This window comes from Stegostoma tigrinum, chromosome 40, assembly GCF_030684315.1.
Source record: "Stegostoma tigrinum isolate sSteTig4 chromosome 40, sSteTig4.hap1, whole genome shotgun sequence".
Lineage (NCBI taxonomy): Eukaryota > Metazoa > Chordata > Chondrichthyes > Orectolobiformes > Stegostomatidae > Stegostoma > Stegostoma tigrinum.
Window position 1 is genome coordinate 14,288,888 of NC_081393.1, and position 12,524 is coordinate 14,301,411.

Genomic DNA, 12,524 nt, shown 5'->3' on the forward strand with positions numbered 1-12,524 from the left:
TTTCCTCACAAAGTTGTGTGATATCCTGACTTGAAAAAAAAAATCGCCCTTCTTTCACTGTCTCTGGACAAATAGTCTGGAATTCAAACTCTTAAAACATTGTAGGTGTAACATCATCTCTCAGATTGTAGTGTTCCAAGACAGTTGCTTCTCAACACCTTCTCAAGCAATTAAGGATGGGCAGTAAGTAAGAAAAACCCACATTCCATGTGGAAGTGGGAAAAAAATTAAAAACTGACACTGGAAACACGCATGGATAACAAAAATCTTAACATATGAGACAAAGGCAGAGTTAGAGAGATGATCAACAATTTCTTTGAAAGGTGGTATAGAGTGAAGCAGCTATGTGGCCTACTGGTCCTCATATTTTCCTCTCTACTTTTCAAATTTCTAAGTTGTCATCCATAGTTTTACCTCTGTGGCCTCCTTCAGCATTACATTGCAATATCCTGAACTCTATAACTTTTCCCCAGGGCAGAATTGACTGCCACGAGGGCTCATAGTTTTAAGGTGTTAGGAGGAAGGTATAGAGGAGACGTCAGAGGGAGGTTCTTCACCCAGAGAGTTGTGAGCGCATGGAATACTTTGCCAGTGGTAGTCGTGGAAGCAGAATCATTAGTGACATTTAAGCGACTGCTGGACATGCACATGGACAGCAGTGAATTGAGGGGTATGTAGGTTAGGTTATTTTATTTTTGGATTAGGATTAATCCACGGCACAACATCGTGGGCCAAAGGGCCTGTACTGTGTTGTACTTTTCTATGTTCTATGTTCTATATAGGACTGAAATCTCCCATTTTTTGCTTGTCTGATTTGTGCGGAGTTTCGTGGACAATGGCACTTAGAATCTTCACTGCTCATCTAATTATTTATGCATTTGGGCTCTTGGACATCCTTCTTCAGTTATGCAGTCACAGAGGCAAACACTAGCTGTAGTGGGGACCTTCTGGCATTCACGTGTTGTTTACCAAGTACATGGCTGAAAAGGAGAAGCTGGCATCCCTCTTTGCCGACAGGGATCTGGAAATCCTGGTTTATAGGATGCTGGAGACAGAGACCATCCTCATCCCTCTGAACTGTGAAAGGCAGCCATGATTGTCAGATGCTGCCAGCCTGGATAGCGCTGTTTCCAGAGTGCAAAGTAAATGTTCAAAAAGAAAGAAAGCCAATGATCTTCTGCACTCTGTAAAGGTAAGTGGCAGCTCTAATGATCCCGACTGATGTTATTACTCAACAAGCCAGATCCCAAACTGAAGTCTGTTCTGTCAGATCATATTTGGATGTTTTTCTGGTTTTAATAAGGTCTTTCACCGAATGACAAGCACACAATGTTGCAAATTTGGTTTTAGCGATGAAACAGCCAACAGGCTTATTGTTGCACAAAATGATAATAGAACAAACTAAACTATTTATATATTGTTCAAATTTAAGGACGTCAAAACACAATAAAAATATAATTCCACAACTCCCAAAAATACTATCTTACACATCCCAAAGCATTCCTTTACAGTAATCACACGAGAGAGAGAATCTCCTTCTTGATCACCTCTCTCGGTTTAATTTAACTGTGATTTCAACTCCCATTGTGAAGGATCTGACAGCCTCTTCCCGGAGCCGTCATACAATTGAGCATTATTTTCTCAGATTCAAATAATCCTTTTAGGGTTTAATCCAAATATTTTTGGGCCAGAACTATTGCTAAACTCATTGCTCTGAGATAATCTATTCTTTTAATAAATCAAAACTGCCATCTTTTCTCAGGAGCAACTGTTTTAAACATGTTATCAGCGAAGAACTATGCAGAACTGTCCTCAACTCATATTAAGAAGTTTGTCTCCCACATGCTTAAAAAACACAAGTCCAGAATTTTCCATCAAAAAGCCAAATATACTAGTCTGGATACTTTGTTCATGGTTTTAAAATAAATCACATTGGCTACACATATAGTTATTAATTATATGCCTTTCAGACACACAGAAAATCTTATATTGCCACTTGTTCAAAATTCAAAAATCGAAACGCAATAATAAATCATATGGAAGTAAACATAAATCTCAGACCCTACATCACACGTCATCTTCTCTCTGCTATCTCACAGTCACTCAACCTCCACCATTGTATAGATATCCCAACAAGGCTCATGGTTTACTAGTCTCACTATTGCATGTAGCACCTCCACTCAAGGCTCTCAACTACTTTAACTTTCCAAAGTTCTGACCATCTTCTTCCCCCCAACTCTGTGTATTTCCTACTCATTCAGTTGGGATACCTCACCATCTTTCCTGCTCCTGCACCACTACTCACAGTTCTTTCAGCCACTTGCATCTCAATCATTGCATCCTTTTATCACATTGCAGGAGAAAATGTCTCACAACAGTGTGGAAAGGACAAAGACACATAGTACAGTGCTGACATTCATGTCCTTTTGGGAGAAGACGCTCGAAATAGCAGGTCATGACCATTCACATGGAAATGCCAAGGTTTCCAATGACAAGGCAACCAGGTAAACTTCATTGTGCTGTCCTGTGCTGCCCTCCCATTACCATCACTGTGAATATACTCTTAACACACACTAACTTCGACCCCTATCACACAACTAATAACCTTTCTTCTGTTATGCAGTCACTACAGGCATCCACAAGGCCTCCATCACAAAGAGACCAGTGCCTGAGCATATCTGTTCCCTCTCAACCTCTAAGGCAGAAGCTAATAATCCCTAACAGGATGTACCAGCAAGCTTTCTTCCTGCACTCCGCACTCAGAGACTTTAAAATCAATGGGTTTTCTTTCTCGATTAAAAGAGCACATTCCAGTGTACACATCACTGACACATCTCCACAACTGGGTCGAAGAAGAAACACTCCAGATCGCAGCTATTCAGAACTGCCAGAGACTTTGCAACTGCTCGTTCCAGCTGACAATGACCCGGTGGTTTTGGCCATTAATGACTTTGCTCAAATCCACAAACAGTCACAAGTAGGCTTGTCAGAGGCACTTGGTAAACTAGATCAAAGGTTGGAGGAGTTCACCAACTTTATTAGCGTTATGCTAGTTCTGATGTGTCTACATTTGGTTGTCTCCATGGACAGGCTGGCAACTGCCATAGAGACCCCGATCCAACTAAATGCTCAGAGGCTGAAAATGTACACAGACCTGGACACAGTTGTTTTAGCCATCAGTGCTCAGCACCTACTGCAAGGCATGACTGAGGTAAGGGACTTGGCTTCAAGGACAACACTATTTATTCAACAGCCTTCTCATTGAATCTGGAGGATGCACTTGAGGCATTGCTAATGGAATTTCAGATGAATAGTCCAGGTCTCACTTCAGTTCAGGACTGTGATGATGAAAAATTCTCTCTTTCTAAGGACTTGTTGATCCCATACACTGAACATCAAATGATTGCTGCAGTTAGCTTCTGTATCTCTCTTGACAAGCTCCTTTCCGCAATTTGCTTCAATATACATTTAGAGTGAATGGACTTAATGCTGGGTGTGACTTGTATTCGGGATTTTGAAAATGGAGCATTTCACAAGCAATTTTCTCATTTAAATGCAACAGATATGGAAGACCAAATTAGTGCAAAATTCTCTCACAGCTTCCTGCATTGCAGACAAGAATCATGGATTGGACATCTGGTGCACGTTCATGACAGACCGTCTTTCTGTCCTAACTCATAAGATTAACATTTTACATTTGTATTTGTTTTATAATTCTCCAAATCTAAATCCAGCAAATTTATTTTCAGCCAGGTCAGCCACAGCCAAGTTTCGAGAAACTCATCCCAGTTAAGGAGAGACAGTTTCGTCTAACCCACAATTATTTTCTAGGAGCAACTTTTGACATAGAGGGTGGTGCGCGTATGAGATGAGCTGCCAGAGGAAGTGGTGAAGGCTGGTACGACTAAAACATTTAAAAAGCATCTGATGGGTATTTGAATAGAAAGGATTTAGAGGGATAAAGGCCAAATTTGGCAAATGGGACTAGATTTATTTAGAATATTTGGTCAGCATGGATGAGTTAGACCGAAGGGTTTGTTTCCATGTTGGACAGCTCTATGACTCTAAGACTCTATGACTGAATTCGTCTTTGTCTACAGTTTGTTGCCTTGGTTTTGAGAGCCAATACAACCCTGTGACATGCCCTACATTGGGTTTAAATTATCATATTTAACCTATACAGCACTTTTTATTTGCAGTGTTGTGTGCTGTTTGATTTTTTGCACATTTCAGACTTCTAATTCATAATTTTGGTCTATAGCATTCATTGTTTCAGTTGCCTCATCAAATCGACATTTGCCAACAATTGTTTGTGTCAGCGACTGCATTAAAAGTTTTAGCATGTTAAATTAAGTTTCATTCTTCTTATGTTTTGACCCTATGGGTGGAGCCTGACGAACAAGGGCTTTAAGTAAAGTTTGTGAGAAAATAACAGAAGTAGTGCAGCAAGTCCTATCTCATCATAAGGAGCAGCTCATTACATCTTGAATACATCTACGAGTTACAGGGTGAGTATCACACAAGTCAATACTGAGATAAAAATTCAGGAGGATTATTGCTCATCAAATGCATTATAAAGCACAGACCTGCCTTATGAATATTCAGCTTCCTATCTCACCAGAACAGCTGAACCAGCTAGGTGTTGAGAATTATCAACTTTGTACCTGGGAACTTCAACTTATTGCTTGAACCAAAGGACCTCCATGCTGAACAATGGGCAACAATGTCTCAGGGCACGGTCCACAGTACTGACTACACACACTCTACACCCGCAGACAAGGGCAAATGCATCAACTTCTAAGAATCCTCACGGAACATCTCTAAGCTATCCACAGTACACTTCTGTACCTCAGTGCTACACGGGCAATTATCATTGTAATGGTGCTGCAAGGACGCTTTGTGCTCAGGGACATACACCCAGCTCATGGACTGGACCAACGTGCATCTGTTACTTATCAACAAAGCACTCAAACTCTAAGCCTACCTGGATGCTCTCAGCATCCCTACCATGGGTCATCTTATTTCTGTTTTGCCTTTTCATTGAATGCACATACAAAGCCAGGAAGTTTGTCATGGTTGTCAGCAGTCCACAGTCAATGGACAAAAACAGAAACAGAAAACTCAGCAGGTCTGGAAAAAATAATAGTCAGCGTTTCGGGTCCGGTGACCCTTCGACAGTTCTCCTCAGCAACTTCTATTTTTGATCCTGATTTACAGCATCCACAGGTTCTTTTGATTTTTACTTAGTCAAGGGAGATAGCCTTCACTCAGAAGCCCTGGCACAGAAGGCAAAAATCACCTAGGAATGGTTGGAGTCAGGTTGCCCTCCATATAAGAGACAAGGAGACAAATGTCAGGCAATTCACCACCGATCTTGAGTATTTTTGCCCTACTGTAGGCTGTTATCCTCCTGCAATGAATGTGTGGCACAACTGTTACCTGTACTACAGGTGGGAAGTATCCTGAGTGAGTTGGTTACACAGCACAGAGAGTATATAGGATCCTATGTTGTCAGGAGTTAAGAAGGGTGAGTGCCATTCAGGAAGATGTTGCAGGCAGTACTAAGAATAGTAGAATAGTGATTGAAACAAGATCAGCCAGGTGGACCTGGCTGTGGCTGTTACTCTGGTTCAGGCAGGCAGTCCTGGCTGACACATAAAAAGAGGAGTGGGAGACACCCTGACATGCTGGGAGTTGACTCTAATGAGGCTTGTACCAGAGTCAAGGACTTTCCACATGTAAATAAAGGGTGACTTGGTGATAGGATACCGGCCTCTGTCGAGGTATTTCAATGGTGATGGGAATAAAGCACATTCTGAAGAAAGCCTCTCACAACAGTTGTCTTTGAGTTGGGGTAAGCATTGCTTGCATCATGCTGTTACTTGGGAAGCTTGACTCGTTCGACCCTGCTGCTGAAGACTGTGCCAAGTATGCAGAAACAATTTGTAACTTCTTCCCAGGCAAATGACATTGGAGCAGTTGAAAAGTAATGACTAATTCTCTTGACAGCTTATGGACTCACAGCTTCTTCAGTCATTAGGAACCTGACTTTCCCTGAGGTATCAGATACTAAAATCTTTGAAGAGTTGACAGATTTAGTTAAGGTAATTACGACACCATGCCTCCTCTAATTCTGAGATGCTATAGTTTTTACTTGGCAGTCCAAGAACTAGGGGAATCTGTGTCAGGACTGTTTAACCTGGTTAAGATGACTAACAGAGGCTGTGACTTTGGTTTCATCCCTAATGAGAAGCCTAGAGACAGTTTGGTATGTACAATTAATGACATAATTATATAAAAGCAATACTAGCTGATGCCCAACTGGACTTCAAGTAGGCATTACAACTAACTGGCTTTACCATTGAAAAATATGGCAAGTGGACCATATGAGTTTCAGAGTATTCTGATGGAAATGGACACACTCACCAGCCTGACTGAGTTTGGGGAACATCACTTGAGTATAAGCAATTGCATAGCCTCACTCAGGACGTATCCTGAACAGAGGTACTCTAGGTCATTCCACAACAAAGCCCAGCCTCAGACAAATGGTGAACATTTGCCTAAGGATCCAGGATGACAAGCTATTGTAGTTGCTGCCAGTATGCGGACTTGAAGCAGCTGAAGAGTCCCACTAGACCTAAACTGAATCAGAAAAATACGCTGGAAAGTCTACCTGAATCTGGCTTGGAACAGTTAAATTGCTTAGCGAAATCCAAATCAGAAGCAATCAAAATAAACATATGATTAAGTGATCACCCAGTCCTAATGGAGATCGACAGTGGCACTGCTGTTTCAGTGAGTGCAGAACCAGTCTTTAACAAAATTTGCTGTGACCTCCAACTCTTAAGTTTGCACAAGACCACAGCTAGACGGAGAACATATACCGGGGAACTTCATAGATTAAGGGTACAACTTTGCTTCCAGTCTCATAGGAGAAGCATCTGGCACAGTTACCCCTGACAGTAATAAAAGCCTTGGGCCTAAGCTTGATGGGGTGAAATAGGTTGAGAAGGATTCACAGATTGGCTGAACATTTTACAATTAGATCAGTGAAGTCCTAATTAAATACTCACAAGTTTTTCAGGAAGGTCTAGGGACTATCAAAGGAGTCAATGCCACCTTGCACATTAATTGTAGATCATGGATCATAGAATCTCTATAGTGAGGAAACATGTCCTTTGGCCCAACAAGTCCAATCTGACCCTCAGAGCATCCCACCCAGACCCATCCCCCTATGATCCACCTAATCTACACACCCTTGAACACTGCAGACAATTTAGCATGACCAATCCACCTAGCCTGCACATCTTTGGACTGTGGGAGGAAACTGGAACACCCAGAGGAAACCCACGCAGACACGGGGATAATGTGCATACTCCGCATGGACATCGCCCAAGGGTGGAATCAAAGCCGGATCCCTGGCGCTGTGAGGCAGCAATGCTAACCACTGAGCCACCGTGCTACCAGGAAGTTATTCCATGATTCTGCAAGGCCCACCCAGTGCTATTTGCCCTACAGGCAAAAGTAGAGGTGGAAATCAGGAGACTGGAAAGTGAAAGAATCAACGAGCTAAATCTAGTTTGCTATTGGACTGAATGTGAAGCCCGGCTGGTCGGTTCAGCTTTGTGGGGATTTTAAACAAATAGTAAGCTGTTTTTCGCATTTGGATAAATACCCAATCCCTCACATAGAGGATATATATGCAAAAGTGGCAGGGTGCTATCCTTCACGAAGCTGGACATGAGCCATGCATACTTGTACTTGCAGTTAGATGAGGATTCCCAGGCATATGCTACAATTAATATCCACAAGGGTTTGTGCCAATAAATGAGGCTGTCATTTTCGCTATTGTCAACCTGTGCAATTTTCCAGTGGACATGGAAAAATTTTACAAAATCGACTCCATATCACCATTTATCTATATGAGGTCCTGATAACAGGGAAGACCAATAAGGAGCAATTAGAGAATTTGGACATAGTCTTTAAATGTTTCATCCAGGTAATGCTTTAGATGGGAAAAATGTGCAATTGAGGCACTCCAAGTGACCTACTTGGGCTACAGATTCAACAAGACCAGGTTATATATGTCGGATGACAGGGTGAGGGTGATCAAAGGTGCCCTGGCTCCCATGTCTCTACTGGAGCTCAGGTCTTTCCTTGGGCTGGTGAATTATTACAGAAAGTTCATACAAAACCTCACCTCAATCCTGGCATCTTTGCATTAACTCCTAAAATGAAGTCAGCCTTGGTTGCAAAACCAAGACATAGTTTTCAGGGAAGTGAAGAAACAGCTATCATCCTCTAAGGTTTTGGCACACTAGGATCCTCAGCAAAATGTGGTCTTAACATGTGATGCCTCCCTGTATGGCATCAGGGTAGTACTACCTCATATGGCCCAACAGAGGGGAACACCCAATAGAGTATACATCCAGGACTTGGAATGATGCAGAGCGCAAATATACCTGGAGAGAGAAGGAAGGTTTGGCTGTCATATTTGGCATCAGGAAATTCTGTCAATACTTTTACAGATGTAAATTTGCAATAATAACGGACCACAAACCCCTGCAAGGTTGACGTAAAGAGGACAAGGCACTGTCACCCATAGCTTCTGGCCAAATTCAGTGGTGGGCTCTAATATTAAGTGTGCATAATTACATGTTTGAACACCATCTAAGAGACCAAGTAGCAAATGAGGATGCATTGAGTTCCATCCCATTAGCAAATATACTACCAGTGGTACTGCCACTGGAAGACTCTGTAATGGACTTAAATCTTTAGGGCACACTTCCAGGCACAATTGACAATATCAGATTTTGGATGCAGAAAGATCCAGTCCGAGCCAAACTGAAACAGTTGGTGGTGGTGGGGGATCCAAAGGGCCATCATAACTAGAACTGAAATCTTCTTGGACCCAGAAAGACCAGATTACAGTATAGGACGGCATATTAGTATAAGGAGAAAGAGAGATGCCCCAAGCAAACGTTGCTGCCAGATACTGGCTGAACTCCACAGGGTTATCCAGGGGTTTCCAAAACGAAGATGTTGGAAAGACATTATGTCTGGAAGCAAGGATTAGATGCAGACATGGCCGTGTTGGTGGAGCAGTGCCCAGAGTGCCAACAAGGACTAAAACTACCATCACCAGCTCCACCACATTCATGGACTCAGTTACATGTCAACTGAGCAAGCCCTTTCATGGGCTCAATGTTCTTAATCATTGTGGATGCCCAATCCAGTGGCAGGACTTGTGTAAAATTCATTCATCAAACACAGGGACAAGGATAGAAAAACTATGCCTTCTTTTGCAATACAAGGACTCCCAGAATTATTGGTCACAGCTAATGGGCCATCATTTACCAGAAGGGAATTCGGGCATTTCCTAAAATCGAGTTGCATTCGACATTTAAGGACAGCTCCGTATTATCCATCATCCAATAATCTGGCGGAAAGAGCAGTCCAAACATTGAAGGTAGGCTTAAAGAAGAGCCGACAGGTTGACTAGATACCAAATGTCCTGGTTCCTACTTGATTGTCAGACCACCCCTCATGCAACTACAGGGATAGCTCCAGCTGAGTTGGGGAGAAACTCCAAACCAGGTTAAATCTTATCTTTCCAGACCTGGAGGCAGGGGAAAGGCGCAATAGCTTCAGGAACACCAATGTCAGACACAAGACTTATCTAAGCGAGAGAGACAGTCTACTTCAGGGAACAAAATTTGGTGTAAGTATCACAGGAACGGCCCTGCATGTGCAACAGCCATGGCCGATGTGAGGTCAGGTCTAGTGACAGATAAAGTTCAGGTAAGTGTGACGCTCCTGGGTCAAATGAAAGCTGCAAATTCACAAGCCGGACAGGAGCAAATCATGCCTGGCTCCTTGGTACATTCAGAAAGGCTGGCCGAGTCCTTGTGTTCTCCCTCTCTATCAAGCGTTGAAGACACCTCAGAACCTGAAATGGACTCACTGGATGTTGCTGACTAAATGTTTTTGCCACCTGAAGAAGAGAATGAGTTTTGTCTGATACACTTCGGACATAAGAGGCAACCTACTATGTGTTACATGTCACCCATATCTGATGCACAGTAGGATGAACCTGGTCCAGTGCAAAAATGTCCCATTAGGAACTCCAAGAAGAAGAGCCAGCCTATTTCCTCAGACTCAGAGGTAGAGAAATGTAGTGACTGTGTGACATCGGCCAGGCAGACATCATAGAGTATGAGTTCCCCAGGTGGGGCTGTTAATCTGGTCCAATCAGGGATCCCTGGCTGACGGATAAAACAGGAGTATCAGGCACCTTGACACTCTGGGAGTTGACTCTGATGAGGCTATGTCAGAGTCAAGCGGGGTGCCAAATTTACCTTGATTGCCATGTCTGGGCAAATGTCAAGGACTGTGCACAGCACCTCCAGATTGACAGTGCTGTCCAGGTGCACGACAGCCTGTCAAAAGGTGGTACCAGCATCGGGGTGCCTGTCAATTCTGGTTATGCCACAGTGCTGAGTTTTTCTGGGAATGTCACCCAGTAAGAAGGAGATAGAATCGTGAGGTAGGGATGCCTCTGGGGCAAGGTAGACACTAAACGAGGAGAATTTCGAAAAGATGGTGAGAAAACACAGTAGACCTTGTAGCAAAAAAAGCACTCCAAAAACTTAACATAATTGGTACTGAGCCAAGAAAACAATAAAATTCAGCTCAGTGTTAACATTGTGGGAAATCATTTCAGTTGCACGATAGTTGATTGCAACTTTTTCCGGTTGCTGCTACAATCATAAAGGGAAAAGAAACACAGTTATGAAGTATAAATGCGTCTGGGGAAACTTGTGATTGAGGAAGAGTTACATAACACTGGTGAACAAAGCAGCAAATTGGAAACCGTCCCAAAAGCACAAACAAATTTGTGAACTGTAAACCTAAAAACAAATCGCAAAGCTGGAAAACTATTCACCCACTGCCAGCCATTCAGTCATGTCAGACACATTAAATAAAGATTGCTCAGTATTTCACTGCCACACTTCCACCTTCACTCCTCAAAGGAAAGACGGTGCTCTACATGAGGCAGAAGGGGTTAAATGGAGAGATAGACAGACAGAGAGAGAGAAAGAGAGAGAGAAATTGGTACCCCTACATATTCTCATTCCCACGAAGGGCATGGCACCAGTCATGACCGGGAAAGTCAATAAAAGCCTAAAGCCAGCGCGACGTCTAATTTCACTGAAAATTAAAGTATCTTTTATGGACTGTCAGACATTCCACCTTTGCCTAATTCTACATCCTTCTGATTTGCAGACTGAGTTGAGGACCCTTGCCCTGTGCCCTGTGCCTTGTGCCCTGTGCCTCAAGACACTAGCAGGCATTGGAGCATTAAGAAGATTGTGATGATGAAGTAAACCTTTCCTCAACTTTAAATTGTTCATTCATGACACCCCATTGGTTTCCCACCTAATAAGAATCTCAATTAATTGGGAGTTGCACCTGATATTCTTATGGTCTGCTGCAACCTTAGTTGTACCACAACTTGAAATCTCACATCCACATCCCACTGGTTGCACACACTGCTAGCTTTTGAGACTGTCTGTCATAGAAACTAAACAGATTGTACAGCACCCATTAACACAGTTGCCCCTCAGCAAGAATTTCCTCATACCTAATCATTTTTATTACAATCCACTTCCCATTCACTCCACAATCTCCTTTTTAGCAAGGTGTCCCTCTCCACTTCCTCCATACCATAATAACACCCGTATGCTTTTCTCCTTTCAGATACTCAAGATATGCAACATAAATATGCAGCAATGGAACAGTAAAACCAAAATTATTGAAGGTGCATTTTTATTTAATTCGACATTTTCAGTCACCAGCTCAATATTAAGACTGCGTGTAATTTACAGGATACTATGAAAGGGTATCTGCACCATAGGAGAAACTAGGTCCAAATGGTTTGCAGCCATGGCAAGTTCGAAGAAGGGCCCAGATGAGAAGTAGAAAGCAGTAGAAAATATAAGAGTCAATTATAAATATATTTAATAGCAGTGTATTTGGAAAGCAATGACCAGATTAGACGGAGACAACGTGGACTTATGAAGGAAAAATCAATGTTCGACAAATCTACTGGAATTTTTTGAGGATGTACCGAGCCAAGGTAATAATGAGGAACCCACTGAATGTCAAAACCAAAGAACTGTGGATGCTGGTCAGAAAGAACAGCAGAAATTGCTGGAAAAACTCAACAAGTCTGGCAGCATCTGCTCAGACAAAGCAGAGTTAATGTTTCTTCAGAATTGGAGAAATGTTAAGGAAAGTCATTGGACCATTAACATTAACTCTGCTTTGTGACAACCAATGAATGTAGTTTACCTAGACTTTCAGAAGGCTTTCGATAAGGTCCTGCATAAGAGATGAGCGTGTAAAATTAAAGCATGTGGGATTGGTGAGTAATATACTGACAAATACAGACAGCCAATTCACAGACAGGACCAAAAAAAAGATTAGAGATGTACTTTTTCCAAGTGGCAGGCAATGACGAA

At 42.4% G+C, this 12,524-nt stretch overlaps 1 protein-coding gene and 1 long non-coding RNA gene across 7 annotated transcripts in view; one reads left to right on the plus strand and one right to left on the minus strand.

Annotated features, from left to right (window-relative positions):
- Window positions 1-12,524, minus strand: part of LOC125448142 (methylcytosine dioxygenase TET3-like) — a 353,266-nt gene that overhangs the window by 197,481 nt on the left and 143,261 nt on the right. The window lies entirely within an intron of this gene.
- Window positions 1-12,524, plus strand: part of LOC125448144 (uncharacterized) — a 33,844-nt gene that overhangs the window by 6,886 nt on the left and 14,434 nt on the right. For 2 of the 3 annotated variants that reach the window (XR_007246651.2, XR_007246650.2), the window contains exon 2: window positions 11,761-11,821. This is a non-coding gene — a long non-coding RNA (uncharacterized LOC125448144). Of the gene's footprint in view, window positions 1-2,358; window positions 2,505-2,623; window positions 4,299-11,760; window positions 11,822-12,524 lie in introns of those variants that run through there. The other variant, XR_007246649.2, reaches the window with a different exon arrangement.